Source organism: Apostichopus japonicus, chromosome 3 (genome assembly GCF_037975245.1).
Source record: "Apostichopus japonicus isolate 1M-3 chromosome 3, ASM3797524v1, whole genome shotgun sequence".
In the NCBI taxonomy this organism is placed as follows: Eukaryota; Metazoa; Echinodermata; class Holothuroidea; order Aspidochirotida; family Stichopodidae; genus Apostichopus; species Apostichopus japonicus.
Window position 1 is genome coordinate 15,393,094 of NC_092563.1, and position 27,369 is coordinate 15,420,462.

The window sequence follows — 27,369 nt, forward strand, 5'->3', positions numbered from 1 at the left end:
CTGAGATGTCCGTCGCTGCTATGTACACTGTGTTGTGGGTATTGACCGTAGCTGCATGTATTGACTGTACACTAGTGTCTAATTACCAACGGTAGCAAGCTGTGTGTGTATTTTCTGGGATTGATGGTGGTATCTAACACTTCTGTTACACCTCATTGGAAACTAGGTCAGATTACCAGCATGAGACGTTTCTTTGTGCGTGAGTCTTCACACCCTTTAAACAGAATTATAGTGTGCACTCCAATAGAGCTGAGCCAATTCTGGGTTGATTTAACATACAATAGTATGGTATTGAGTTTATATGTATTGAATGTAACATGGCCCTATAGCTTTTGACCTTTGACCTTTTTGCAGTGAGGATGGGCTTCTTGGATAGATAATAGCTTTCACTTTTTTAAGTACATTTGATGTTAGAAACTTGAAGTTGTCAGATATTATCAGAGACTGATGCCATCAGTCACAGATAAAAGATAAAAAAAAAGCTAAGCAAGCCCAGCTGTAATGTACAATAATGATATCAAGGCAAAACTTGTGGGAGGTATTAATATTTGATTGACAACTCAAAGTTTTGGATGAGATAAGCAATATTTGAAAGCTTACTCATTAAATTTATGAGCAGAGTTTAGAATCAATCTGAAGAGTTAGACAGAGTGTATGGATTTGCTTCATGACATCATAAGGCAGGGAAGTGGGGGGGGGGAGGGTGGGTAGTGAGTCATATGAAAAGCCTCCATGCTTACAGACATTGTGTCATTTTGCAATTAACGGGGATGATATCTCATCGACGGTCGTAGTAATCGTGTGTTTTAATCTCGAGCGTTTTTGAGGTTTAATCTCCTCGGCTATGGCGGTAATCCCTTTGTCGGGGTGCACTAATCTTGAGTTGTACTTGAGAGTAGAGATGATAAGAGGACTATGGCTTTGTGGGTTTATTTTCTTTTTGTATAGTTATTTAGGTCAACTTTCTCCTTTGGAAAAAAACTGTTGCACTGCTCTTTTTAATACTTTACATGACAGTCGCATCTTTGTGAGATGTTTTGGAGAAGCAAGCATTGTCATTTCTTAGCAGAAAGTGCTGTACGTGCCATAATATTGGCTTGAAGCTGTATACATGGATTTTCTTTATCATATTTATGATAATTTTTCATTTCTGTTTATATTTTATGGTTTGTAATTAAACTTTGCGTAAAATTATCTTTACATAGTTATATGGTGTATTAACCTTGCTCTCCTGAAAGTTCATTTATTAAGGGGATTCCAGGAAGGCAGCTATGCATTTGTTACTTACGATTATCTCAAATACGTCAGTTCATTGCGTGAGAGATTGTTAGAGATAAGGGGGCATTTATGTCTGTAGCAAAGGGCAGAGCTGCCCTGCTAGTCCTAAGGAAGGCATCAATTTTGACACATTGCTTTCTGTTTATATTGCTTTTCTTATAATGTGTTTACGTTTTGCGAGGTGCAGCAGAGTTCAATGCCAGTACTACTTGTCAGTTGCCTATGTATTCACCTCAAGCTGTATCTTTTCTGTTACACATAACGACCATTTATTATGTCTTTTACAAGTTAAATTATATGAATGAAATTATTCTTTTGTTTCACAGTTAATTTGTAGTTTGGTCCTCTGTTTTGAGTTGGTCAAAATCCCTTTCTTCCTTTTTGCATTCTCGTCCTGTGGGACCATAAAAATACTGAAAAAAACAAACGGCTGCCCTCTATTTATCAAATCTACTTCACCTTGACAGATCTGCACAGATCAACATGTACACACACATTCACACAGCCTTTCAATTTCCTTTTTTTTCTTCTTTTTTTTTTTGACCAAATATTTCTTTCTGAAAGGAAGTAATTGTTACAAGGTGGATTAAATTTATCTCTCCCTACGTAGTCTAATTTGCATAGCATTTATTCCCGATCATTCCTTTTGTAAAGTTTCTCGTCAGTTTTTAACCTACTGTGTGGCACCACCTTCCTTTCCTGTGGTTGCTTTTGAGGTGTGAAACTCAGTTGGATCTGACCCATTGTACATAGTACTTACATTAAAAGTCATAATTGACAATAATGTGCCTACAAATTAGTTCAAGGAGCACAGAATTGATTTTGCCCGCGGCAACAATTCTGTTGACAGTGGAAAACATAACCAAGTATAGTGTTTGCGAGTTGCAAATTATGTCTGTTTTATTGGTGCTGCATCAAAGGAGTTGTATGATCAGGTATTGAGATAAAATTTTATTCATGTGGGCCTTAAAGTGAATTGGTATTGCCCCTACTCCTGTCCCCCCTTCCCCTTCCCATATACCTCTGTTGCCAACAGAAAATACTTTTAACACTTTTATTCTTTCCTTGCCATGAATCCTCCCTGCATTATAAAGTTTGCTGGGATCAGGAGTTACCTGGCAATAGTATCCAAATACTTGAAGGGAGAGGTGGAAGGGGAACTGGGAAGGGGCAGGGGAGGAAACAAATTGACCATGTTGGAAGGAAAAAGTATGTGACGAGTGTGAGAGCCAGAGTGGGAGAGGAGAACTGAGATAAAGTTATAAATCAAATATAGATAAATTTATATCCTAAAAGTGCCATTTGCAACCAACCATTCAAACTTTGAGAGTGGTACCCATAGCTATGTTAAGAGCAGAGTTTAGGAATATGGTTAAGCTGGATGGTTGGGCAGGCCGGATGAGAGCGGGGTGTGGGGGTCTGGGCCGGGGGGTCAGAGGGTGTTACAACTCTGGGTCAAATTAAGGGGCCTGAGAGAATTTGAAATGGCCCGGTAAAGAATATTGTATTCTCACTTTTTCAGAATTCACTTGAGAAAACATGAAGAGGGCAAAATAGGAGGGGCAGTCACATAATTGGCCCTAGGGCCATACCTGGTACTCAGTGTCTCTGGGTTAGGGTATTAGAATACATTCCTATTTTATTTGGTCTGGTTTTGCTACCAATGTCCTTGATGGTCAAGCGTTGTTCCATTTAGACTTTAAGCTATGATTTTCAGGAGGCAAAACCCTTGCTACTGTATGGCATTAATAAAAAATATATAAATTTTATCACACAGTCACAAGTGACTACTAGTCTGAAATCCAAATCACAAAATCCCTTGTTTTTCTTCTTTGGTTCATTTTAATAAAACTTGACTAGACTAGCTCATGAACTGCATAACATAATGGGAGTATATTTGTTGAATAGCAGTAAAGAAAAATTATATCCCAAATCAGCTCGACATGCACACTGCTTTAAAAGCTGCAGCTTCTTAAGATATAGAAGCGGGCTGCGGTGCAAGACCTGTCCCGCGAGCACAACTGCACCAGTCAAGATTAATCAGCACGAAACCAGCTCCTTTTGATAAGTGTCAACAGGAGAGCGTTGAGGGAGAGAAATACTGTTGCAATTATATACAAGATCATATTACTTGTTCGGTTACTCTATCAGATAATGTCTTTGATCAAAGATGGCTATTTATGTATTTCTTTCCAGGGTTCACCATGGGGGGGGGGGGGGGGAGAGGCTTAGACACTAAGACAGCCTTTTCCTTTTTGTGCATGGTGGTCCACAGGTGCTCCATGTACCGGCAGATATTCCTTACCACCTGAAATTCCTCCTAGGTGCATCGGTAGGCAGAACAGAAATGGTGGGACCGTTGAAAGATGACAAATCTGGTCAGAATTACTGCCAACATTTACCAGTTTAAGTAGGAGTAAAATTGCATTGACCTGGCAGGCCAAGCTATCCTGAAGTGATCATTTCAGCAAAAATAAATATGGAGGAAGGTATGAAGGGTGGGGGGGGAGGAATTAACTCCAAATTAATGTTTTGGTAAGGTTATGGTTGTTGATTTGTCCCTGGCAACATCACTTAGAGCCTGACCAGTTGCTACAACAACATTCTCAATGTTCCTGCCTTCACTGAAGATTTTCTTCCTTATGCTTTTTTTTATTGGGGGGGGGAGGAGGATAAGATATTGAGGGAGGGGGGATGGGACACCATATGTCTCGGAATGGTCCTGCTAGATGTAGGCAGATACTGAATCCAGACACCAAACAACATTCTCAATGTTCCTGCCCTCACTGAAGATTTTCTTCCTTATGCTTTTTTTTATTGGGGGGAGGGGGGGGTAAGATATTGAGAGAGGGGGATGGGGCAGCGACTGTCTCAGAATGATCCTGCTAGGTGTAGGCAGATACTGAATCCAGACACCAAACAATGTTTTTCGTTGTTCATATGAAGCTTAAAGGAAAATGTTTTTCCGTGAGTTGATTAAAATGGAAAAAAACAAATGGATTAACAATAACATTTAGGTTTGAACTGAAAGGCTAGACACTTTCATCTTCAATTTACCCTTTCAGCATTTCAAATTTAGTTTTTCAAATTTAGCATGAATATTGAAACTGGAAAAGCTTCAGTGTAGAAACATTACTACGAAACATTCAAATTTTGTCTATTTTCTTGAAATATGACATGTATCAAGTCTCAAGTTTTCTATCCAAAGTCTCCAGGCTTTAGAGTGTAGTAACCTTGACATTGAGAACACTGAATGTGACAAGTTTCTGACAAGATTGACTAGCATGATATATGTTTACTTCTTCAAACTTTTTGATTCGAAATCATGTACGGAGAACTCGGTCGTTTAAAGGGATTTGTGGATCCATTGTTGTAGCTGGCATCTAATGAAATGAGGTGTTTGTGGGGCAAATTCTAATTTGTTTTGCGAAGTTCAAATAGGAAAAGGCGCAGAGGTAGAATGGAAAGGAAACCTGGTTTAACCTGACCTTGTTCTGGAAAACGGAAAAAAATGTTCTACGAAGAATACTGTCCAAATATTGGGAACTAAAAAAAAATATAAGGTCAGAGCAGCACCTATAAATGAATTGTTGTTTAGTATATTGACCTTGCTAAGCTATTCAATTTGAGAACCTTCAGCCCTCCCAGTTATTTTGCCACTTGCTGGAAAAAACAAATACTTTGGGAATTGCTATGTACCTCTGCTTGCTTCGGGCTTCAGTCGGGCCAACGTTTTATCGTCTGTGTACATGGTTTTTACCTTCAAGTGGTGCTTGTGAAATGCCTTTTGTTATTGGAGTCAATTATACTATTGTTGGAATTTGTTTGGGTGAAAGGGGGGTCTATTAAGGTAAACAATAGGTAGGGTACTCCACTAACAAAACTGGAGGAGTGCCTGGCCTTGCTTTTGACGGCTGCTAAGTGGAAAAGATTAAAACCCTTAAATTGGAAGTTCATTCCTCTGTCTTACAAATAAATACTTTGTAAATTTACTTTTCGGAAAAGGGAGGAAAAGAAAAGAAATTCAAACAACAAATACACACGGTAACAATTAAAATTTTCCAAAGGTCAAGAGATTAAGCTAATCCTCTGTTGTTATTGTTTTTGTAATATGAAACAGATAGAACTGTTTTTGTTGTTGTTATGATTTTTAAAGACCAAAGCCGCAGACATAGTCGTTTAAAGAGTAAACAGACACACAGATTGTCCTTGGAGTATATTGATGTTAATGTGTAAAAATATTTAAAAATATCAACTGAATTGGTCACCATTTTTTTTCCTTTTTTTTTTTGTGCAAATATACCCTAAACAGTTTCAATAAGTAGCCAATTATAAATAAATAACATCAAATAAATGAATGGAGATTAAAAGTGACCACTTGTAATCCTAGCGTTTTTGTGAGCAATGCTACTTAGCAGCTGGAGTTTGCACAGAATTTGCCACAATCTGGTGCTACGATGAAATTAGGCATAAACATACAAAATTTAAAAAAAAACACAAAAAATGTAAGTGTAAAATATTTATGGGAAACAAAATGTTCTTTATGTCTGTTCGCTTGCTATTTATTATTTAGATTTACAGTCTTGTTCAAGGCCAACTATTGGAGATTAAGTACCTTGCCCAAGGACATCTAGCGCAATGATCTGGCCAGGACTCAAACCTGCAATCCTTAGATCCCAAGTCCACTGTCTTAAAGGCATTGAAGACTCGCCCCAAACCATGTGCCACCCTCTCAAAAAGTTAACTTTCCGTTGCTTGCAAGTGAAGTTTTTTTCTTGTCGCTACAAAATACAGACAATAATGAAACGTGATACCTTGTTCTTTCCTTGTTCTTTCCTTGATCTTTTTATCTAGACCTGAGATGTCCATCGCTGCTATGTACACTGTGTTGTGGGTAATGACTGTAGCTGCATGTTTTGACTGTACACTAGTGTCTAATTACTGACGGTAGCAAGCTGTGTGTGTATTTTCTGGGAGCGATGGTGGTGTCTAATACTTCTGTTACACCTCATTCGAAACTAGGTCAGGTTACCGGCATGAGACTTTTCTTTGTCGCGAGTCTTCACTCCCTTTAATCACTTGACCACATTCCCCCCCCCCCCTCCCAACCTTTGTTGATTAATGTAAATGAATATTTATCTACACCGGTAATTTATCATTTCTTTGACCTGAATCAGCTCTATGATATCATCAGATTGTACCAACTACCTATGCAAAAACAAAGCAGCATTATAAACAATGAATGCAAAAATTATATTCCTTTCCTTTTTCTTTTTATACATGAGATACCTTGTAGAGCTTAAGACTTAAATTTTGGAAAAAGTAACAAAGTTGTATTTTTTTCAGCAGCATTCCTTTAGACAGGAAGCTTATAAGTTGAACCTGATATGCTGCTTATCAGTAAAAATAAATATCTTAGTGGGAGACATTTCCTGCTGGGAATAAAGACTAAATACAAATAAAAGGATTTTAAAAATATATTGAAGAAGTGTTAAAAACAAGCAAGATGCTTCGACATGAGTGTGAAACAACGGCGGCGTTGACTAAAAAAAAGAAAGACATCGCATTCCTTCTTTTCTAAGCACTTTTTCTTTACAGTATCGCAAAGTTTCTGAAATTGTTTGATATAATTGTTGTAGGGGTTGTGTAGAATGCTTTGAAGGGTGTGAAGACTCGTGCAAAAAGAAACGTCTAATGCCGGTAATCTGACCACAGCACAGTGTACAAACGATACAGCGATGGACATCTCAGGTCCAGCTAAAGTTAACAAGGTATCACGTTTCATTACTGTACTGTCTGCATTTTGTAGTGACGAGAAAAACTTCAATTGCAAGCAACGGAAAGTTAACTTTTCAAGATGGCGGCACGCTGTTTGGGGCAAGTCTTCAATGCCTTTAAAATAGTCAAGTTTGGAAGAAAAAAAAGTTTCCTTTCCCATTTACTGATGGGATCTGGAGTGAAGCTATGAGAGAGGATATAGAGATAGTTGTTGGTTCATGTAAAGTTTATATAATAAGGAAGATTTACACCCCCACCCCCCCCCCCCCCCACAATACCAACCTTCTTGGTTGACCACCATTCATCAATATAGTCAATTTTTAAATACCTCTCAATGTAAACTAAGATAAGATTATGAAGCTGTTAATGAATGCGTTGTTTAGTAGTTTTTCAACCTCCTGGACAGTAAGACCAGTAAAATGGAGAGATTACTACCTGGGGAATATTGTGATTTGTTCCTGGCATCAGTTGATAAAACATATCATAATTTATGGGAATGGTTAGCCAATTCAGTCACCTTGTATTGATAACCTTCTCAATCATGGCTATATGGTTAAATACCAATATTTTTGAAGTGTCACCCTGGGATTTTTTGGCTTTGGCCTTCTGCTTAATAAATGGCATGAGAAAATTAGCAATGTGTGCAAAAGTTCATGTTCAAAATTTTATTTTTTATTCATATGCAAATTGTACAGAAAATAATTATCATATAAGTGTGGAACAAAAAGATTTTTACATATGAAGGAGACTTGAAAAGCATATATGTTTGACAATGCTAGTGACCTTCGAAAAGTAAGAATACATATAAATATATAAACAAAGAGTGTTGAGCATTAGCTCAGTGGTTAACGCCGGTGCCTTCCAATCATAGGGTGCCCGGTACGAGTCACTCTCAGATCAATGTATGTCGTCCAGTTACAGAGTTGTTGAAAATTGACAATTCATGATCATGGATGTTTAATATGAATCTAAGAGAGTGACTTCTGTCAGCTTGCGGCTTTGATAAGCCAATAAGGCTTCTTTGCGAGTTCCTGCTTGCAGGAGGATCTAAAATTCATACATACATACAAGAGAAAGGGGCATTTATAGGCAAATACACACACGCATACTCCCTCTCATGCACATGCACCCCCACACACAAATTTGTGGTAAGGTAGGCTGATTAGTGATGATTTGTAAGCTTGAAAGGTATCAAAGAATTTAAGCTTTTTTGACATTTGCAGGGAACCCTTGCCAGAGATGCAGCTCTGTTATTATTTAGTAGAAGTTAAACCATGTTTTTTGTTTTGAATTAAGATCAGAAGTGAAGAGCATGCATAACTGGCATAAAGTGTGGGGGGGGAGGGCACTAGCTCAGCAACAAAGTTTGATCAGGTCCCAAATATTAATGAAGTTTAGCTTTGTCATTTCATTTTTCTCTCGAAGAAATGAGTTCTCCTGTTTAAATTCTAGTCTCCACACTTGTCCTAGTTTCTGTGATTTTTTTTTGTTTTTTTTGGGGGGGGGTTTCATTTTTCCAACACATTTCTATCTCCTCGTCACTTGAGATCACTACACTATTCAATATATTGGAGAATATGTGCAAACTATTCTATCTCTCTTTTGTTGGAGTCTTAATTATTAAAAAGAAAAAAAATTGGTAGTATGACCGTGTAAAATTCTTGTCTATGGGTATATGATGGCTGCTTGCAGTGTTTCAGTCAGACAGTAAATAATAAACAGATAGATATTTTTTTTTCTCTCTCCTATCAAAGTGAGATGCACCCATAACATAAACAGACCAAAACAAAAACATTAATGGACTGTGCAGTGCTTTTCAACACTCTTTCAACCTGTTTGTAACCTTCTCTTCAAACCAAAACTGTGTTGCGACCGATGGTAAGGCCTGTAGATGACATCACAAGCAACCAACCGTAAGTGCCGTAGGAGAAAACGTTTGTCTGTCAATTAGAGCAACAAAAAACTACTAAATCTCAGAGGTTTTTTTTCCAGATATGAAACGATCGAGATATTGATAACGACTGAAAAGGATCCATTCATCGGTTCAGACTAAGCATTGGTTAAGAGAGGAAGTCGACTCGTGTTCTCGTTAATCAACACTGTCCTAGCCCACCGTGAAAAGGATGGTGGTTGTGAGGGGGAAGGAAATTGGAACCTCTTTAAAACATGTACCTCTAAAACATATCATTCAGTAGTAATCCCCTATTTAATTTGTTTTTATCGTTCACTCTCTTTTTTTCGCCCCTGTTGCTATGTGATTATCTGGATGAAGTTTTCAACTGATGGTAGGGTACTAAGAGGCAGGTGAGGAAGGTTATCTCTCCTAAAGAGGAGAGTTACAACTCATCGACAAGAGATTCAGTTGAGTGAGGCCAAACTGCACGTTCCACCAATTTCAGTGCTCCCTAAATCAAGAGTACACTGGCTAGAAGTAGAGCGGGCTCAACTCTTCCAGAATCGGCCCCCTTTAGTGCCCCTCAAAACCAAATCAAGAACTGGTGGCTAGCAGCAGACCTTGATTTTCCAGTCAGTTGGGCCAATTTTTTCAAAAAAATGCTTAAAATACTTTGCTTTCATCTCAGTTAAGTTACATTATCATATTAGTACCATTATTACCATTTGTATACAGAACAAGCTAATTTTGAAATTGTATACAAAAAAAAAATTGATTCATGCATATCACAGTCAAGTAACTGTATGTGTGCCTTTACAGTGTGTGAAAATAGCAAATTTTGATGATTAGGTCAAATTTGGCAAATTGCTATATCAAACCTGGGCCCATGGTTTGAGAGCACATTAAAACATGATATTGGTCAAGGTTGTCAAGATCAAAATGGTCAGAAAGGTGTGTAGTGATTTACTGCTGTATATATTGTCTAAATTAGAAGTTTTTTTCTCTACCCCCAATCATTCCCCTCCCCCCTCCCCCGTCTCCCTCCTTTAAGATTATCCCCATGGTAGGTCATAACTGCGTAACTGAATTTCAATGTGTCTTATCACTATAATTGAATTTGAATGATATAGCTCACCAACGAAATCAGCTAACTTACATTGACTTGTTGACAGTAACAACAAATGTTTTAACCTTAGAACCTCTCTCCCTTCACTATACATGTTTAGACCTGTCAGCTATGTTTATTTTGTCTTGTCAGATACACAACTGAATGTTTTATGTGGGTTATGATTAACATATCAGGTGGTATCTACCACATCAAATTTATTGACCAGGACCACACTAGCATTAAAGTGAATCTGGCTGTCCCTTACTCCTCTATAAAGTCATTTTTCCTCCTCTAATAAATTGATTCACTTATCAAACAACTTTTACCCCCCATGTGACCAGTTGAGTAGCAAAAGTTGGCCAAAATTAGTCCATTGCACCCTGCACAACCTCCCCCCCCCCACCATGAAGCGAAAAAAAAAATATCACAAGTCAAACCAAGCCAATGTGGCCAAGTTGGCATCTGTATAAACTTGACAGTTATTAAATGACAATATAATCTCTGGCATTTTGATGTGGTATAGGTTTAATGAATACCGATACCTTGAAAACCGCAAATATTTGCTACACCCGAGTTGATGGAGGATGAGTTAGCAGAGAGAAAACATTTTTACTGTTTTCTGACAATTCCAGCATCAGGGGACCACTTCTTTCAAATTAAGTAACTTGTGGGATCAGGCTATCATTTTTATCTCAATACATTACATGTATAGAGATATTGTAACAGTAAGTGGGACTTTCTCTTCTCTTAAAAATTTTTCAGCGTCTTCAAACAAAGTTCTTTTTCTCTGGAATTTCCAGAGCAAGAATATATCATATAGACCAACAAAAGTTACTATTTTTTATTGCAGAATTGTATCTCATTCTGTGACTTTTTCACCGATTTATGTCCAAATCGGGCCAATTTGGACTGAAAACACACTTTGTCAGACCTGTTTTGCACACGCTCCAAAACTTATGTTTTATGAAAGAGAATAGAATAGAACTGTCTTTCAACAGTGGTATCGTCTAAGATAGGGTCCTATGTATTATATATTTTATTAAAATTTAAAACTTTCATTTGTTGTTTACAGGTAGGTATTAATAAGAATTTTACTAGCTGCATATGACATTTAATGGCTTTTATTTGCTTTATTTGATGTTTAAATGATTTTTCTTTCTTAAAACAACACTGAGCTGCCGCCCCTACTTTTAGTAAAAAGGTCCGTTTTTGATGATTAAGCCCCGCCCCCAAGTCTGTTTTGTAGCAGATTGGCTATGACTCATAACAGCTACATGTTAGATATACGAAAATGGCTACCCTCGCGAACAATTTTCTGTTCTGTAGTTAGGTACGCGAGGTGTTAGTGTATTGCATGCTAATTACATTCTGTACTGCTGAATTCTAGGGTTGGGCGATATTTGCTTTTTAATGTCACGATAAATTGTTCAAAAATTATCGCGATATTTCGATAATTACGATAATTTTTTCTTGTTGTTTTTAGTGTGTTCACGAACACACTAAAAACAACTGCCGATTTCCCACCGGTGTTTTCGCGCAGCAAACACACCGAGCATAATGGCGTGGGGTTCAGGGGCCCGCCTTAGAGCCCCGTTGGGGTCAAGGGGTGGAACCCCTTGTGGGGGTCCAGGGGCGAAGGCCCCCGGAAAAGTTAAGTATTTAAGCGTGTCTGGCGATAAAAAAATTCGCAATTGAGGATTCAAAATACTGACTAACTTTATGAATTTAAATTGTCACGAAACTGATGAAAGTTTTAAAATGACAAGTTAGAGTAGCTATATTATGTGATAAAATGAAAAGAGAATTATTCTGTCTTACAATCTTTATAAAGTTTAACTTACAAAACTGTCGTTATTATGAAACAAACTACGTTCGACAAAGCCCGTTTCTAGACTGCCTAACAATCAGTTTACAACTGCAGTGTTTAACCGTACTTATCACGATAGGCTACATGTGCTTCGAATTTTCCCAGGTACAGTACTTTGCAAAACAACCCCCCTGTCTAACACCTGTTTGTTAACATTTTTGGCACGGTTCCAAAAAACTTTTCATGGAGTAAACTATTTTGGCTCCACTCTAGAGTTAATTAGGTCTGTCAGTAAAGGGTTAAAGTTATGCGAAATATTATCTTAGACGTTCAAGGAAAGTAGGTAATATCCCCGTAACATTAAGGTAAGTAAAACACACCTCAAGTCAACCGACTCCTCCGCATGAACAAAACAATATTTTCCCCATGATACACGAGGCACAGTCTATACCATACAGACATAGCACGATATCAAGGCCTCAATAGCTACAGTATGGCCATCTTTATGAAAGTAAACCTTGTAATTCCATATTTTAGGCCACCAGGCGTGATTAACTTAATGCTAAATATTGTTTCCATGTCCTTGTAGAAATCGTCAACTTCGCAAAATACAATTAGTTGTGTTTTTGTTGTTACGTGAGATCCGTAACCGACGAAGTGGCTAGGCTATTTACTATACACTTAACTATGGTAGGATATTATTATTTTTTTTTGGAAATTCTAGAGAATACTTTCTTCTCCCCCCGCTTTACACCAGATGTGGTCTTCTGGTTTATTCATAAATGGGTATACTAGAGCCTTGTTTACATGACACTTGTTGCATTTAGCACGATATGCCAGTTTCGCGTGAATTTTTCGAAAGTATTTTGCTCGAGTTTCGTAAAATTAGAAAGGTGTACCAACTTACTTTTCGTACACAATTGGTAATTTCTCTACTGATTTTCAGAGTTTTGTTCTCTATACAGTCAATGTTGTAAAGGACGGGTTTTTTACGAAGTTCAAAAGTCAGTAAATGAAGTTGATAAACTTTATTTCTTTTCAACTTTCTTAACCATGGAATGCTAGAATAACATTTACACATAAAACGGAGAATTTTTTTTCTACATTTATTTCAAATTTCTTTCACAAGAAATTATCGTCATTTGTTCAATCCTCAAAAAATATCGTCTTCAAAAAAAATTATCGCGATAATAATAATTTTCGATATATCGCCCAACCCTACCAGTGAATTCTACGTAGTGCATTTAATTTATATTAGGCCTTCGTTTTTGTAACATCCATTTAAGGATAGTACTGGTGTTCAGGTAGCTTTTCAGAGCAAGGGCCATGATAAGTTTGTTTGATTGCCCTTCATGTATTTTGTATAATTACGTATACGCATTCTTGTATTTCTGAAGGCTACTTACTGTAGGCCTAGTGCATTTAAATATATATATATATATATATATATATATATATATATATATATATATATATATATATATATAGGCCTAGGCCTATTAGGCTTTCAGTGATAGCCACATTAGCATTGTACTGGTGTTCAGACAGCTTTTCCTAGGAAGGACCAGGGTAAGTTTGTTTGATGGGTACGTATAAAAGAGGAGCCGGCCATAGCATCACAACTTTGAAAAGACTATAAAAATTGTATAAGGTTATGTTTTATTTATAAGGATATAAGATGTATAAGGTTATAAGAAGTATGTTTAGCTTTCTTTTGAACCTGTAATGTTTGACATCAAATGTACAAAGAATTAAAATAAAATAACAAAATGGAGAGGAACTGAGGTGGCTATTAGGGGAAGAGGAGGCCACCCATCACTTGCATATAAAAACTTGTAATCTTCTTTTACATTTTTTTTTCCAAGTCATAAATCCATGAAATCTTCATGTCCGAAAAATTGAGATGGAAAAACGTGGGTTGTTTTGATATCTAGAAGTGGACACAGTTTTGATGGTAGTCACCAGTCTACAGTAACATACAGTACTGTATAGGTCAATAGGCCTAGCTCTCAAGGCAGGCATCAAGAATATGGTCGAGTTGTTCACCTCTTCTAATTTGGCTGTTGTCATTGACGTCAAACTATATGACCAAAAAGTCCAACAGAGACTGACCTAAGATGAAGGATACCACATAAAAAACAAGTTCTTAAATATTCTATGACATTACTAAACCTTGCAACGTCGTTCTTTCGACTAACAGGCAATGAGCGCTAAAGGCAAGACTAGCAGGATAAAGTGTAACCTGCAGAGACTATTCGTGGCAAAGTAGCAAAAATGCAAGTTATATATATATTTGTTGTACCATGATTGATATTGATAATTGTAGAGACAGAGCAAAGATTTGAAATTAGGAATCAAAATTAAAACTTCCAGGATTGAGATACTGCATCATTGATGCTCTTGTTAATCCTCTACCCATGAAATACATACATATATATCTCTATCTTGACCTTGTATAATGTCAGTTTCCTAAGCTGGCTAGAAACTTTTTATTGTTGCTGGCAAAGCAAGCTGTTTCAAGGACGCGATATCATTGGACTCTAGTGGGTATCTCATGTTATGTAGTGTTAGGTTGAGGTATTCCCCTTCCCCCCCCCCTGTTGCTTTTTATTTTCTCTTTTCATTCACAAGTTAATCTTGTTTGTAGTCACCTTTTTTACAAATGAAACAGGAGTCATTGAAAAGTATCTCACATACCAAAAAAACCCATGGATATGTTCAGTGCTGATATCTACAGTGCATTGTTCGGGGTTGGGGAGGGGAGGGAAAGGGTGAGGAAGGGAGGGTGGAGAAGGCAAGGGGGAAGAACTAAGGAAGAGGAGTGAAAATGGGAAAATAATATTTCCTTGAATACACATCCCTATACTTTGAACTTGCAGCTGTATAGCAGGCCATTTCCCATCTTTATCAGGACTTTAAAGGGATACTCCTCCATTGGTAGAGGATGTGACACAATCTATTCGAAGGAGAAAATATCCCTCCCCCCCCTTCATGGGTATGAATCATGTGTTGCTCAGAACTGTAGTAATGGTCAGTTGAATTTTAACCCATTTTAACAGATAAACTGCCTTTCATTACTTTGCCAAGGTGGATAATTGTCTGTGTTCTGTGATGTATTCATGGTTGATGTTTTTAAACAATATTACTATTCTATATTATAATAATGTTGTCCATTTGTCACTTAAATGTGATACAAGTGGAATGTTTTTGCTTATGTTTTCAATGTTCTCTTTCATTTAGAATTTCATCACTATGGAAAACTGATTGTAACAGGAATACTAAGCCTACCTTAAATCAGTGGCATAATATATGATTTTGTATATGTAAATGAAAAATAAGGATATTTTTCAGCTCAACGGATGGACCCCGATGACATCAATAATTCTAGCTGTTGCCAGGTGCAATCATTAAATTTCCTCCACAAAAATCATACTTTTTATCACCATGGTACAAACTGCTCATAAGATTGCTGCAAGTTCTTTTTAAACAATTCATGAACTTCATCCATGGGATTATCCCTTTAATACAGTTTGTGGTTTATGGATGTGGTTTTTGAGCTTATCTATTGTTTGTTGATATATCGTAAGTCTTTGGAAGGGACTCCCGCAGTATTCTTTCTGATTCCCAGCGTCATCTCGGGCAGGTCTTTGCCAGGTCTTTGCCCAGCAGTGCGGTTTCTGGAGATGTGATTGACTTCAACTCATTGTTAGTTGATACATAGGTATACATGCATATTTTAACTGTGTATATAGTGTGCAAGTTTGTCGGAATGACTGATGTATTCCCTCCATGATCCTCTGCTTCATGATCTGGGCAGGTTCTCTGCGGCAGCAGTTTGTGGTTTGTGCATTCTGGCCATGTAATTGACCCCTCATCATCACTTATTTCACTTTTTGTTACAGTTGCTCCCAGGTTCCTGATGGCTGTTCAACCCTCAGGCTAAGAGGTTAATCCAGAGGTCATTTCAGGCCAGGATTTTTATTTATTTTTATTCTTTTTCGGAAAGAAGTCAAGTGTAAAGTCTGTGTAGAAGTTCAGGTGATAAACACAGCACTTCCTCTCCATCTGAAGTTCCTCCTCTAAGAGGTGATGACAGGCCAATAAGGGACCAGAGAGTTTACTTCTAAGATACTTCATGTAAATATTTTGACCATTAGTTTGATGTATATCTTGCCTCCTTCTCCTCCTGACAAAGGAAGAGGGAAAATGAACTGGTCTATGGAATCTTCCTTCCTGTCGTTATCTTTAATCTGATGAAGCAGCCAAGGAAACTGCACATTTTTTTCTTTTCTTCTCTAGCTCTAGCTTAAAGTACATCAATGCAATCCCTCACTTTAAATTTCATAACACTGTAGGTCAATAGTATTTATCAAATTGGTCATTTGAATTATAAAGAGCAAAAGTCATTAATATTGAAATTATAGAAAATTTGGTTGCTACATGTGTGGATTAATGCTAGTAGTGTGTCGGTGTCAAAGAAATATTAAGGATCGAATCACATTTAATAAATATACTTTGCCAACATAACACAAAGGGTGGCTGTAATGAATAGATTTGTATATCCTGATACTGGAAGAAAAATAAATATAAAAAAATAAATAAAAAAAATCTTTCCCTTCCGACTTGGTCATTGGTAGTTGGGATTGCATCTCAGTTAATAGTTTTTTCTTTCTTCTGAAAAGAAAAGGAGTGCAATATGATCATTCTCTGATATCGAAAGATGTGGGTAGGGTGGCACTGTTTTTGCCATCTAGTCAACCATCCCATAAATAAAGGGTTACCAAGACAAGACCAAAAGAGTGTGATAATCTCAGCATTCTAGAATAAGTTTTAAATTCTTAAACTTTTCTTTGTGAAAGGTTGTAGCTTAAAGGGTGAGGAGACTCGCGCAAGATGAAACGTCTAATGACGGTAATCTGACCTAGTTTCGAATGAGGTGTAACAGAAGTGTTAGACACCACCATCGATCCCAGAAAATACTCACACAGCTTGCTACCGTCGATAATTAGACACTAGTGTACAGTCAGTACATACAGCTGCGGTCAATACCCACAGCACAGTGTACAAACGATACAGCGATGGACATCTCAGTTCCATCTAAAGATAGCAAGGTATCACTTTTCATTACTGTACTGTCTACATTTTGTAGCGACAAGAGAAAAACTTCACTTGCAAGCAACGGAAAGTTAACTTTTTAAAGATGGCGGCACGCTGTATGGGGCCAGTCTTCAGTGCCTTTAACTGGGAGAATTGCCCAACTTCTCAGAAATCTTGATGAAAGTTACGCCCCTTAGATCCATTGTATGATAATATTTATTTTTTTCCAAATTTATATGGAGTTGGAGCCACCTTGTACAAGGATAACTTTTTTATTGTTGTTTCAATTGGGTATTTTGCTATTTATTTCCTTATAATGAAATCAAATCTTTTTGGGGTGAGTTAAATCCTATAGAAGAAAAAAATGAATGATAAACAGCCTGTACCATCAATCATTATGAGTGCTGCATTATAAATGGATGACTTTTTATTTTCATTTCAACATTCCAGTTGTTTCTGTTTAACGAGGTTCACTTTATCCTTTTATTATTTGCTGAGGAGGCCTTTTCCACAGGAACGTGAATCAAAGAGCTTAAATATATCTTATGAGTAAGAACGCTTTCAAATCAAATCATATCACTTGTTATTGATACAGAAACCTCACCTCCTTGGCTAGAAATAAGAGTCGACCGTGCGTATTTTAGATCATATAAAAACCCATCCAAATAACTTTGTCAAACCTGTTGATATCAAGAAAGCTTATATGAAAGAAAAACTGAAATTAAGGAGTTTTTTGCTTTCAAACATTTCTAGTCCACATCAATGTTTAATCTTCCAAAATAGGCCATCGATGTTACATGATTCAAATTTCTTTCAATTCCAAAAAAAAATTGTTAACCTACATTCAACAATGGCAACAGGTATACATGTTTTTATATGTGTTATCAATATATTGCTTCAAATTTTTGCTATTATATAGAAAACATGGAGATTCTAGAACTGAATAACTTTAAGTCCTCCCATGGAATGGTCTTCTTAACAATTGGTATAGAAAGATCATAGTAATTTACATAGGGTACAATTACTGAGATTTATATGCTAGACCATTGTATACCTCATGCACCTGTGATACAAGGTTACTCACCCAACTTGAAGCAGCTTAACACAATTCCCCAAAAACTCTTTTTTTAATGATTTCAACTTTGAGAGAGAATTTTGATTGGACTATCCTGATACAGGATATCTGTAAACAGATTATGGATTTTGAATCAGCCAGTATAAGTTTTCATATTTTGAATATAAATATATATATATTTTATATTTTGTGGTTTCTCAACAGTATGGTAAACTTTCAGAACCTTGTTTTGTATGTCAAAACAGGTTCTGTCAAGGGTCAATAGTGCAATATTGTATATGAACACTATAAGGCGCTTCATCTTGCTTCACCTCACCCAAACCCCCACTCCCACCCCTACCACCAAAACAAATGGTGCAGCTAGGTCTAGGTGGTAATAATGAAAAGGAGAAATTGTGTGTTTGTGTGTATATATTTATATATATAAATATATATATATCCCGGTGGAGGCTGAAAGTTTTTTCACTGTTCTTGATTTTCCAACTCATTACGATTTTCATTTATATATATATATATATAATGTGTGTTTTTTGGCGCCTGATAACGATTCTGAATGAAATCAATACATGTCAGAAAAAGGATTAATTATATTTCTGTTAGTTTGTGGAATATATATACTTCCAAGCCCTACAGCATTGTCCAGGAAGCTGCAATATTCCTGAGACATCCTTTCCTCTTGTAACGAGTTTACATGTCGGAGAGAGTTAAGTAAATTTCTCTGGAATGTATTCTCAACCCTGGTGGGGGTCCTGGGACTTCAGCCGAGACATTTTAACTATTCAGATAATTAATGTTCTCTGATAGCACAGAAATACATTGCAGAGAGAAATTCATTTTCACTGGAATGTATGCAAGCCTCAATAGGGGCCCAGGAGCGAAAGCCCTAGACGGTAGCATTTTGAGGTATTTCTTGCTTCGTTTTAGGCTACTTCATGTGCCTCTCTCCCAACCCCTCCCCTCGTGGAAGCTCATGGCTGTTGATGATTAGTGGCCATGCTTTGACCAACAGTCTAAAGAGTTAGTTTTGCCTCAATCTGCCTCCTCTTCTTCAGATGGTTGGTCTTGGTACTACCAGGTTCATAGCAATGTTGCTAGGGCCTTTTTGGCAAGGTAAGCATTCTACCCGTGGCAACTAGAATTGTGAGCACACATAATAAATGGAACACTAGTAATAGTAATGTATTCATGTACCCCAGAGTCCATGGACATTGACCACAGGGTGTACAGGATGATCAGGTGCGTATCCAGGGGGGGGGGGCGTTGGGGGCGCGCGCCCCCCGGGTAAGAAAAAGAGAAGAGAAGAAAAAAGGAAAAAGGAGGGGAAAAAAGAGGAGGAGGAGAGGAAGGAAGGGAAAAGAAAAAGAAGAAAGAGAGAAAAAGGAGAAAAGAGGGAGTAAAAGCAAAACGCGAAGACACCGGGAAGAGAAAGAGGAACAGTGACATCATAACAGCGCTGAAGGGTAGCCAGTGACGGATCAATGATTTCGTAAAAGTGTGACTCACCTTACCCCTTACACCGACAACTCCATTTTTTGACGTTTTCATTTTCCTCTCTCACTAATGATCTTTATATATACTATATATGGTCTATCATAACGCGTGTGTAGAATTGTGCTATGAAACCAACTGTGGCTGGTCACGAACTCGACCGTGTCGTCGGGGAACATGACGCATTTTGGGATGGGGGCGACCGCCCCCCCCCCCATTCAGCATTTTTTAAATGATATCGCTAAGTAATTTCAAAATAGAAAGTGCTTAGAGGCAACTTACAAGGCCTGGGAAGTGTCATTTCCAGCGATCTGGGAGACATTTTCGGCCAAAATTTGCTTGTACGCTTCGCGCTAACAAATGGTCCTGGGTAGTGCCATTTCCAGCGATCTGGGAGGCATTTTCGGCCAAAATTTTCTTGTACGCTTCGCGCCAACCTATGGTGGCGCTACGCTTAGATAATTTGCCTACAGGCTTCGCCCCTCCCTTGGCAAATTCCTCGCTAGGCGCCTGTTCGAATTTGTAACACAAACAGCAGATATCACATCATATCAGTGAGCATGAAAATGGCGCTCCAGGATGAAAAGCCTCAAAACTGTCCGACTTGCCTGAAACAATAACCAAAAATTTTCGCGCGCGAAGCGCGCGTTCAACGTGTTCATGTCAATATCATATAAGCAAGCATCGGTTATTACATCGCATGCCATCATGTACCGTACGGTCCGTTCAAATTGCGCAGTATACCGCGGGATGCTAATGTAAACAACGACATGTCTCATGTAGATGTATAAAAAGCATGGAGGTCCAATTATGTCAAAATTCTCTTTTACATTAGTAATGGCGAATTAGGGCCTGCACCCCCGCCGCGCAGTGGCGGAGCGTCCATATGGTCAGGGGGGCGGATGCCCCCCCCCCCCCTGACGGACTCAAATGGACTGCTGGCGCCTTTTTCAGTTCTTTATCACTTTTTAATTATTCTAGATTACTGACTTTTTTATTGCGCTCTCATCTACTTATTGACATTTCTCACATTTTGTTGGTGTCATTTGGCGATGACACCTTATTCTTCGTTTATCTGCAAATTAGCCAGGCCCGGAAAGGGTCATTTCCTGCGATCTAGGGAGTATCTTTACTCAAAAATTTTCTGTACGCTACGCGCCAACCAGTGGTGGCGCTCCGCTTAGATAGTGTCGAAAGCGCCCCTTCAGACCATTCTCGCCACTCCTGACCAATACCCCTAGCTCCGACACTGCCGCCGCGCCTCCTACGCCTATGTGTATAGTGTTCGGTTTCGGAAATATCTGCTATTTTTTCATTTCCTTCAACCAAGTTTTATAATAGCCGTTATAACAGGTTTTAATATTTGTACACTAAATTAACTGTGTCTGAATTTTCGAATTTTTCTGACCAACATTCTACATCACACTTCCCTCTACTCGTGCAATTTTGACCGGTCTGTTAGGGGTTGAAGGAAGTTTTTTCTATATTGGTTGTCCATAGATGAAATTTTGTACAAGATTATGGGTATGTTTTGAAGTGAGTTTATTCACGAGAAATGTGAATTTTCAAATTCGGAACAAATATGGGGCTTAAAACCTTGAAAAGTTGGGCTGACGGCTATTGTGGGCCGCGACGTAGAATCACCTACAAAAGCAAAGACCCACAGGAGATGAGATCAAGTCGAACATGATGTGTGCCGGGTTGACAATCTTCAAAAAGGTTATGGATGGAAAAAAAAAACTATTAGGAAATACTTGGTTCTCAGGCAAAAAGTGTACATCTGGTTGGCCATTTCAAGCCCGAGAAGTGCCGTTTCCGGTGATCTGGGGGGTTTCAAAACAAGAAATTTTCTTGTACGCTGCGCGCCAACCGATGGTGGCGCTCCGCTTAGATAGTAATTCGCGCCCCCCGGGTTTGAAAATCCTGGATACGCGCCTGATGATTGCTACGCCCATGCAACTGTTACCTTTTTACTGACTTAAAGGATTGGTTCAGGTGTTTGACATGTCTATTTTGTATGAAAGAGCACAAAAAGACAAGAAGAACAGTGAAGAAACTACCATGATAGCATACTCTGTTAAGGAGTTATGACACTTTGAAGATATCAAAATTTCTTTGAAAATGACTGGTGTAGAAAGACTTACTGTGAGGGTGTGAGGTCACATCCTCACTTCCTTAACATTTGTGAATGCATTTCTTTAAAACTTATTTACATTTTTTAACACATTTGAAAACAATGTAATCAAAAATTCTTCAGATGTTTAATCTCAAATACTTCCTTCGACAAATATGAGATCTCCTGACATATCTTTTGGTTGAAAGTCATGAAATCTCACAAAATATTTAGAGAAAAAAACAAAGACTTTAATTCAGGAATGTGAGGATGTGACATCACAGCTAGTCAGATTTCAGCAGTTTCTACACAATCTGACAAAACATTACACTTGAATATCTCTTTAACCGAAAAAAGATATTTGAACAGTTTTTCACCATTGTGTTTCTTTTATTGTCCTCTTTCATATAACATAAACATGTATGAAAACTGAACCAACCCTTTAAAGGGAAAGAGGACTTGCCTCAAACTGCGTGCCGCCCTCTAAAAAATGTTAACTTTCCGGTGCCTGCAACTGAAGTTTTGTTGTTGTTACACAATCATGCAGACAGTAATGAAATGTGATACCTTATCTTTAGCTGGACCTGAGATGTCCATCGCTGCTTATGTACACTGTGCTGTGGGTATTGACCACAGCTTGTATGCATTGACTGTACACTTGAGGCGAAGGATTGTATAGGACTATACCGATGTTTGTGACCTCACGTGGTATCAGTGAAGTTAGATCATTTCTTTGAATATGTCTGTCATTGAAGGAGAAATTGATCTCCGAATAGCATTTATTTAATACTATAGTGATTGTTTGATATATTATTAAACCCAATCTGCTTGCATAATGCTCTCGGGGGAGGGGAGGGAGGAGTATCCAGCTTTGGACGTGCAACTTGAAGAAAAATCTATCAAAGAAAATTCCAATTAGCTTGCAGGATATAAGATTAACAGTGCAATGGTAGCATCCAATGTTAACCCTTCCGCAGTAATCTTTCCCTGTCATTCTGACCTATTATATTCCATTCTATCCCTCTACTGTTCCATCCCTCACAGAAACATTCCACCACCCCCCCCCCCCAATATGGCCAGGGTACTCCTATCACCAGGTCCTTCGCATCGATGTAAGCCTGGTATGTTTCCTAACATTGAAGTCTTCTATACGCGACAGCAGAATTAAAAAAATCCTCGCACTCGTTTTTCTAGGATCTATAACATTTACTGTATTGTACGTCCGGATTCGACTAAAGAGAGAACTCTGAATAATTGCGTCAGCAAATTATACCGTTAGAAAGCTGAATCATATCGGACACTGTTATCAGACAGACTACCTTTCCACTGTAAATTCAACGGCTGATTCCACTAGGTAAAAATCGGCTTTTCGGTCATTGAACCGGATAAATCGACCAAAATTCACCAGCACAAATCAAGCTTGTTGAGTTCTTGATCATGTTGTTTAAAACCTACCCGATACATGTTTGTATAATTTCTTTCAATTTTGGGATCAGGAACAGTTCCTGTTTCTGACTGTCTAAAGGTCGCGAGTATCATTCCAATATAATGATAGGAAGTAAAAACATGATCACTTACATGCAAAGAACATTTTACTAGCCACTTTCCCGTAATCATCTCATTGAATCATGTATTACTGATTAACTAACAGTTTAGTTATATGTAACCAAAAATGTTTTGTTTTATGATTTTCCCCCACACAAATGGTAGTGTATGAATGAACGGGGTTAATCAACGGTCTAGCGTGCGTTACTCACATGATTAATGTACTCCGGATGTTAATGCTATCGCTGGATGCACTCGGGCTCCGCCCTCGTGCATCGCTTGCATTATCCCCCGATCGTGAATTAATCCTGTGAGTAACGCACGCTAGACCGTTGATTAACCCCTTAATCTTGTCGTCTGGCAGTGGATAAGCAGAATAAGAAAGAAAACTGTCCGAAAAAATCCAAAAAAGGTAGCAGTCCTAATTTTTAACATGCTTTAATTAACACTGATGAATTTTAAAGTACAGTCACCTGTGTGACCCCGTACTACATTTACACAGCGCAATACGCTAAACGTGTGCTCTCTTGAGGTTTCCCAACTCATAAAGGCTTGACTTCGACTGACGTATATCGGCGACGGTTTGCACACATGGTATGATTGGGGGGGGGGGGGGGGTGGTCTGCTGCTATGTCCATGGTATGATCTGAACAAGATGTTGAACCAGGGATCGGACTGAGGTTTTCGAACCCTATAAAGGCCCCGATGATATATTCGATGATACTTAGCGGATTAGTCTCTTCAGTGAAGATACTCAACTTCATTTCCAAATAAGGTCAAAATGTGTTACGTTTTCCAAACTACTTACAACTGTATGAAGGTAGTTCTTTACTTGTATATATACAAACTGTCTGGTGAATCTATAGAGTAGCCTTTTAGGCTATTTAATTGTAGCACGAAACACTCGGTTGATAAAGAATACCCACCAGTAGTTTATACGTCTAAGAATTGGTATTCCCAGTCCATCAGCTGAACAACTTCTTGTCCTTTTTTTAAACGAACTACGTGACAAATATGAGCATTCATTTCCACATAAACTGTTTGTATTGTATCGAAAAACAATATAACGATGCATAGTAAGCTAAATACAAACATATAATCGCAGTGTTTCCGGCAATCAAAATCAATAAACGCTTAGTAACGTGTCGCCGACTTGACGCGACTGAAAATTCGGATGTGAGCCGCATATGTTGCTAGGCAAATTGTCGCAAGGGACACACACACACTTCTGCTTCCAGTACAAAATAATGAATCATTTCATTATACAAGGGGCTTTCTCTGAGTTCCATACACATATATGAAAGATGGGAAAGAGCAGGGTCTTTTGGCCTGATAAAAGGCCAATTTCCCGAATTAGTTTTTGCTTCTGTAATCGCCCAAATCACTCATTTAGCTGAATTTCATGCAGAGTTTGGCAATCTGGCAGTCCAGTCGTTTCCATAACAACTCCCTGGTTGTACAGAGATGCAGTTGCAGTTAGAAAACCTGTGAGGCTGCCGCGACTCGGAACGGAACTCGGGCATGATCACAGACAGTTGCTTTTCTAAGAGTCTTTAACAGGTTCAAGGGCGTCGTCAACGCTGCCGTTTCTTTGAGGGGGCATATGTATATTTTCTAATCCGCTTTGAGCATTACCCTTTGTGGCAACTCGTAAGTGTTTGTATACAACTCGTATATTCCGACGTTAGAACACCTCCCCCATGTAACAGAGTTGTGTGGACATTTTGGTACAACACAGGGTGGGCCAGCGACTACGTCTTTATGGATTAAAATTGCCAGATTGCAGTAAAGAACCACGTAAACATTCTTGAGGTATCACCGTTCTGGACACAGCAAATCGTGATATGTATTAGGCTATTCAGTATCGTCATCGGTGGCGGAGCGTCCATACAGTCAGGGGGCCGATGCCCCCCCCCCCCCTGACGGACTCAAATGGACTGCTGGCGCCCTTTTCAGCTCTTTACCACTTTTTACTTATTCGCGATTATTGACTTTTTTATTGCGCTCTCATCTACTTATTGACATTTGTCACATTTTGTTGGTGTAATTTGGCGATGACACATATTTATTCTTCGTTTATCTGCAAATTAGCCAGGCCCGGAAAGGGTCATTTCCGGCGATCTAGGGAGTATCTTTACTCAAAAAATGTCTGTACGCTCCGCGCCAACCTGCGGTGGCGCTCCGCTTAGATAGTGTCGAAAGCGCCCCTACAGACCATTCTTGCCCCTCCTGATCAATACCCCTAGCTCCGCCACTGATCGTCATGCTTCAACCCCCCCCCCCCAACTCTCTTGTTCTCCTTTCCCTCATCCCCTCCATCAGATGCTGCCAAATATTTTGGTAATCCTAGTAATAATGCCCCATCGTCAAATTTTATCCAGTGTTGCGTGGCCAACCTTATAACATGTCCCCTCAGTGACAAATTTATCTGTCTGCGGTAACACTCCAAAATGATAAGCGGAATGATTGGGAGAATCACAATCCGCAAACTGTAAAAGCACTTCTTAGCAAGCTACAATTTTGGGGATAAAACTAATGACCTTTATATACATTGACAACCCGACTCGGTCGGATGAGTCTTCGTGAATGTGAATGGACACTCAGCGATAAGGTCACGTGATGTCTGAATATCATTGCTGTTATTAATTGTGGAAATTTCCGCTTCTCTACAACCGGTAACACCAAGTGATTCGGCGAGTTTTGATCACGTATATCTAGGCCAAAATTATAGCGAAACAAGATTTTCATCTGCAGAAAATTCATATCTTTATAAAGAGTGGGAGGAAATTAATAATACAATAACAATAAAGCTTTGATATATTTCTTTAGAGGAGTAAACTTCGTATTGGAATGGCTTGCTTATCCGCAGCAGGCGTGGAACGCACTGCTCGTGTATATGTATGTTCCGAAAAAAGGGAGACAAAACTATGGCACTGTTAAATATACCAACTTTTTACATTTTTCAACAAAAGGGCATTCTATAATAAGCGAAAGGGTATTTTAAGTTTATTTTTTTTCACGTAACTGGGGTGGATGGAGGGATTCCTGTTGCCCCAGGGCTCCCGCCGCCACTGACCATGTGCATGTGCTTACTCCTTCCGCGTGTAAATATATTCAACAGAGTAGAGGGAGCAGTCAAAATTGTTGTAGGAATGTACGCCGAATGTAAGACTGTCTGTTCGGAGTCGGGCTATATTTACGTACAGACGAAACTCGTAACTTTGCAAAGTCTATTCAGCATCAGTTGGGCGTCATCATTACAATCCAGTCAACGCTAATTCCTCGATGTACATCAACCAAATAACTTTATCGATAGGATTATATAGGTGACGTCACACGAACCACTGAGGAAGGTGAATGCATATTTTGGAATCGATGTCAAATATGAGTATGCACAATATCAAAACGGGCTAGACGTGAAAGGCGAAAGTGCTAGTCCGATATGGCAACATATAGAGCCGTCACTTAAAGTCTTGGAATTGACGTATGAACCACGGGTGAAAGAGGTTGTCGGTTTATGCGGAGATTTAAAATCAAAATATCATCTCATAAGTCCTATGTGGAACTTGTTAATAGGACGGCAGCTGTACTATCTTTGTGACGGAATCAGTTGGGAGTCAAGCCAACGCATTGTGACAGGGAAGTTGTGTAGGCTATATACTAGTCAGTAATGCTTTGTGCGGTAGAGTTGAACTTTGCACACGGGTCTAGTCTAGCCCATTACCCTCGGAAAAACAAACGTTGGTACCGTATTTTTCAGCACTTCTAGTTACAACTAACTCCAGCCAATCCTGAGTTAAGCCGACTCCCGCATAGACGCAGCGCGTCATTTGAGAGTCGGGTTAGCCAAATCAATTTCTGAAACAGACTTGAAATGTTTCATTGGAATCAACGAGAGAACGAAAAAGAACGAGACCTTTTTATTCGTTTCTGTGTTCTCGCTTTTCCTGCGAACTTACCCGGCATCTGTGATAAATACCGGCTATGATATATACTACGTCGTTGGCTTCTGCGTATGACATTGCGATAAGGTTTTCTCGTGTAAATACAAAAGTAAGACACTCCAAAGCTAATACAGAGTTGTGATTTCTGTTCCGATATTTCTAAATAGCTTTTGGTAAAACAAGGACAACAACGTGGGTCTTACTGAAAACCGAAAAGGATAAAAGTGGATCCTTCCGCCCCC

The 27,369-nt window shown here is 38.6% G+C and overlaps 1 long non-coding RNA gene across 2 annotated transcripts in view; it reads left to right on the forward strand.

The window, feature by feature from the left end:
* LOC139964645 (uncharacterized) overlaps nucleotides 1-18,459 on the forward strand; it is a 35,887-nt gene extending 17,428 nt beyond the window's left edge. Inside the window, exons 3-4 of one of the 2 annotated variants that reach the window (XR_011792048.1) lie at nucleotides 8,811-8,969; nucleotides 15,768-18,459. This is a non-coding gene — a long non-coding RNA (uncharacterized lncRNA). The remainder of the gene's footprint in view (nucleotides 1-8,810; nucleotides 8,970-15,767) is intronic. The other variant, XR_011792049.1, reaches the window with a different exon arrangement.
* The last annotated feature ends 8,910 nt before the right edge of the window (nucleotides 18,460-27,369 follow it).